The sequence below is a fragment of the Lampris incognitus genome, chromosome 11 (assembly GCF_029633865.1).
Source record: "Lampris incognitus isolate fLamInc1 chromosome 11, fLamInc1.hap2, whole genome shotgun sequence".
Lineage (NCBI taxonomy): Eukaryota > Metazoa > Chordata > Actinopteri > Lampriformes > Lampridae > Lampris > Lampris incognitus.
Window position 1 is genome coordinate 10,338,500 of NC_079221.1, and position 4,300 is coordinate 10,342,799.

Consider the following 4,300-nt stretch of genomic DNA (forward strand, 5'->3'; position numbering starts at 1 on the left):
GTATCATCTGTGTGAGGGTGGGGGTATCATCTGTGTGATGTGTGAGGGTGGGGGTATCATCTGTGTGAGGGTGGGGGTATCGTCTAAGTGAGGGTATCATCTGTGTGAGGGTGGGGGTATCATCTGTGTGATGTGTGAGGGTGGGGGTATCATCTGTGTGAGGGCAGGGGTATCGTCTGTGTAAGGGTGGGGGTATCATCTGTGTGATGTGTGAGGGTGGGGGTATCGTCTGTGTGAGGGTGGGGTATCGTCTGTGTGAGGGTGGGAGTATCATCTGTGTGAGGGTGGCTGTATCATCTGTGTGATGTGTGAGGGTGGGAGTATCATCTTTGTGAGGGTGGGGGTATCATCTGTGTGAGGCTAGGGGTATCATCTGTGTGAGGGCGGGGGTATCATCTGTGTGAGGGCGGGGGTATCGTCTGTGTGAGGGCGGGGGTATCGTCTGTGTGAGGGTGGGGCTCTGAGTGAAGGAGAAAATCAACTCTATCTTAGTGGAGCTATCTTTGCAACTGTCAGCGTGTGTGTGTGTGTGTGTGTGTGTGTGTGTGTGTGTGTGTGTGTGTGTGTGAGCCCACGCCAGCTCCTCTCATTTCGCGGACCAAGTCACACAGCCAGGCCGCCTGCAGATACACAACGACAGAACCGGTACCATAAGGCGAGCGAGGCCATTCAAGGTGAACAGAGCTGGTGGGAGGAGATAAGGAAGGAGGTGTGCATTAGGAGAGGACCGGTTGATATGAGGGGGGGTTGTCACGACGACTACACCCGTGTCTACGGGTCAAAAAAATGTCCCTTAACAGTGTTTCAAGCAGAGAAAAGGCTCTAAACTCACTTTCCTTTCGGGGATTTGGTTGTCCACCGCAGGTAGTACCCCCTCACGGCGAAGCCCCGCTGGTCATTTGTGGGCATGTTGACCTGTGAAGAGGGGAAAGCCCAGATAGTCACAAAGCTTGAGCTGAATGACAGGTTGTTTCCTCACGCAGAATAGATTCGGGGGTTAAAATTCAATTAAGTTGCTTTAATTCAGAGCTTTAATGAAGGCGAGTCATGAATGACCCTGAAGACGAGGGCAGTACACAGAAGGTGTGGACAACACAGGGGCTGAACACATAAACCGGATCAAGTTCAGGACCTCTGTAGGGTTTAACACCCCCCCCGTCACTCTCCATCCCCTATCCCATCCCTCCTGTCACTCATCACGGACCTCCGGGGGAAAGATAATTTGTCTGTGAACAAAGAAGGGGGCCGGTAATCTTTAAGGAGATTTGGGCTCAAGTCGGTTTGTTTTTCCCATTTTCTGCTCCGCTGAGCCCTGCAGAAAGCGGAGCGACCTGCAGCCACGACGGGCTGCCGTTACTGATGAGGGCTCCTCCCAGGGCCGTGATGCTGCCCCGCTTGTGACAGGGCGACCCCCGCGGCTGAAAGGGCAGGTCTTTATGGACCCGCGTTTCAGTTGGACTCGTCGGTTTCAGACGGGGGACGACGGCGGTCGGGCCAGTTTATGACCCTTGGACTGGTTTTTTGGTAGTGGCCTTTTGTACGGTTAGTGTTTTCCTTCTCCTCGTGAGAGTGCCGTACACGTCCCTGTCTCGGAGAGAGCCGGGTGAGGGGCTGTATACCGGCCCCTCGGTCACCTCGTGGGGTAACACACGTCCACAAAACCAGACGGGGTCGAGGGGATCCGATACCGCCCGGGGAGGGAGCTGTCCGTCAACTCAGATTTGATGTCAACACCCTTTACCATTGTTAATGTTGCCGTTTTGGTATCTTCTCCACAATTTCCCCCCCCCCCTTTCTTTTTTCTCCCCAATTGTACCCGTCCAGTTACCCCACTCTCCCGAGCCGTCCTGGCTCCACCCCCTCTTTGCCCATCCGGGGGAGGGCTGCAGACTATCACACGCCCCCTCCGATACATGTGGAGTCGCCAGCCGCTTCTTTTCACCTGACAGTGGTGAGGAGTTTCACCATGGGGACGTAGCGCGTGGGAGGATCACGCTACCCCCCCCCCCACCCCCCTACCCCCAACCCCCAGACGAGGTGACCCAACTGACCAGAGGAGGCGCTAGTTCAGCGACCAGGACACATACCTCACATCTGGCTTCCCACTCGCAGACACGGCCAATTGTGTCCCTAGGGACGCCTGACCAAGCTGGAAGTAACATGGGGATTCGAACCGGCGATCCCCGTGTTGGTGGGCAACAGAATAGATCACTACGCTACCCGGACGCCCTTCTTCTCCACATTTCAAACCGAATTGTGGACGTCAAATTAGAATTGTGTGTTTTTTGTTCGACGTGTTCTCGTGAGTTTTTCCACACTGAGGATTAGGAAAGACGACTGTGTGTCGTTCCAGGCTCTTTTTTGATTGCCAGCAACAGCATTTGATTGACAGGTGTCAGGCAGAGGAGAAGGTCATTAGTGTAGTGTGTGTGTGTGTGTGTGTGCGTGTGTGTCTGTGTGCGTGCAAGAGCGAGAGCTCACTGGTTAGTTGTGAAGTACACATAGGCAGAGATGGTTTCCACTCCAACAAACATGACATGACTCATTGGACGAGGTGTCTGTTTGTTCCGTCCAAAGCGGACGACCGTCTCCCACCCAGAAGCCTCTCGAAACTCAGATCTCATCCTGCCTGCCTGTCTCTCCGTCTGCCTGCCTGTCTCTCCGTCTGCCTGCCTGTCTCTCCGTCTGCCTGCCTGTCTGTGTGTTAAGACAATAGCTGCTTATCGATTTCGCTTCCCTGTGCGCAGAAGGCCACATCCTATCTCAGGAAGTGGATTACGTGTGCTGAGATATACAGCCGAGACAACCGGGAGGAATTCTATTTGCTTCATTTATTGAAGGTCAGATAAAAGTATTGAACATGGAAGCAAGTCGGCTGAGTTTAAACCATGTAGACCAAAGCCCTTCACAGAGACGTTGAATTGCTAATGTCATTTAATGTTATTATTGTTATTATTATTATTATTATCATTATCCATCCATCCATCCATCCATTACCTGAACCGCTTATCCTGCTCTCAGGGTCGCGGGGATGCTGGAGCCTATCCCAGCAGCCACTGGGCGGCAGGAGGGGAGACACCCTGGACAGGCCGCCAGGCCATCACACAGGGCCCACACACACACACACACACACACTCATACCTAGAGGCAATTTAGTACGGCCGATTCACCTGACCTACATGTCTTTGGACTGTGGGAGGAAACTGGGGCACCCGGAGGAAACCCATGCAGACACGGGGAGAACATGCAAACTCCACACAGGACGACCCGGGACGACCCCCAAGGTTGGACTACCCCGGGGCTCGAACCCAGGACCTTCTTGCTGTGAGGCAACCGCGCTAACCACTGCGCCACCGTTCCGCCTCACCTTATCATTATTATTTGCCTTATTATTATTATTATTATTATTATTATTACAGACCATCTCGAGTCTGCATGTCCAGTTGCTCACAAACAGAACCAGCACTGCATCATGAAGCACCGCCGGCATTAACAACATATAAACCTCCTCATCTGCTTCAGTTTGAAAGGCTTCCCCAGGCCGGTTTCCACATAAGAAGGTTCGTCCAGGGAGCTTTAGGCGATCAGCTGTGTGTGTACTCAAGCGTGCATGTGCCTCCACCCGTAGCCTCGTGAGTCAAAGCCCAGGAGTCACACAAGACACAGGAGAGCAGATTGTACTTTGGAATTCAAAGTATTTACACATCATTTAACCGATGGGGGGGGGGGGGGGTGAAAAATCTGGGAAGAACACCTGCAAGTGTCGACGAATGGGATCTTCACAGTCAACCGCAGTCTCGGGGCGTATCGGGCATGTCGAGGACACCGATGACCCTCTCAGTTGTCTGGAGGCCTGTCCATCAAACTCACCATGTCGCTGTCAATCAAACAAGAACCTGCAGATAGACAGAGAGGAAAATGTTCACTACAAAGGGGGGGATCCCCCTTCTTTTCTCCCCAATTATATCTGTCCAATTACCCCACTCTTCCGAGCCGTCCCAGTCCCTACTGCTGCACCCCCTCTGCCGATCCGGGGAGGGATGCAGACTACCACATGCCTCCTCTGATACACGTGGAGTCGCCAGCTGCTTCCTTTCCCCTGACAGTGAGGAGTTTCACCAGGGGGACGTAGCGTGTGGGAGGATCACGCTATTCCCCCCAGTTCCCCCTCCCCCCCGAACAGGTGCCTCGACCGACCAGAGGAGGCGCTAGTGCAGCGACCAGGACACATACTCACATCCGGCTTCCCACCTGCAGACACGGCCAACTGTGTCTGTAGGGAGGCCCGACCAAGCCGGCG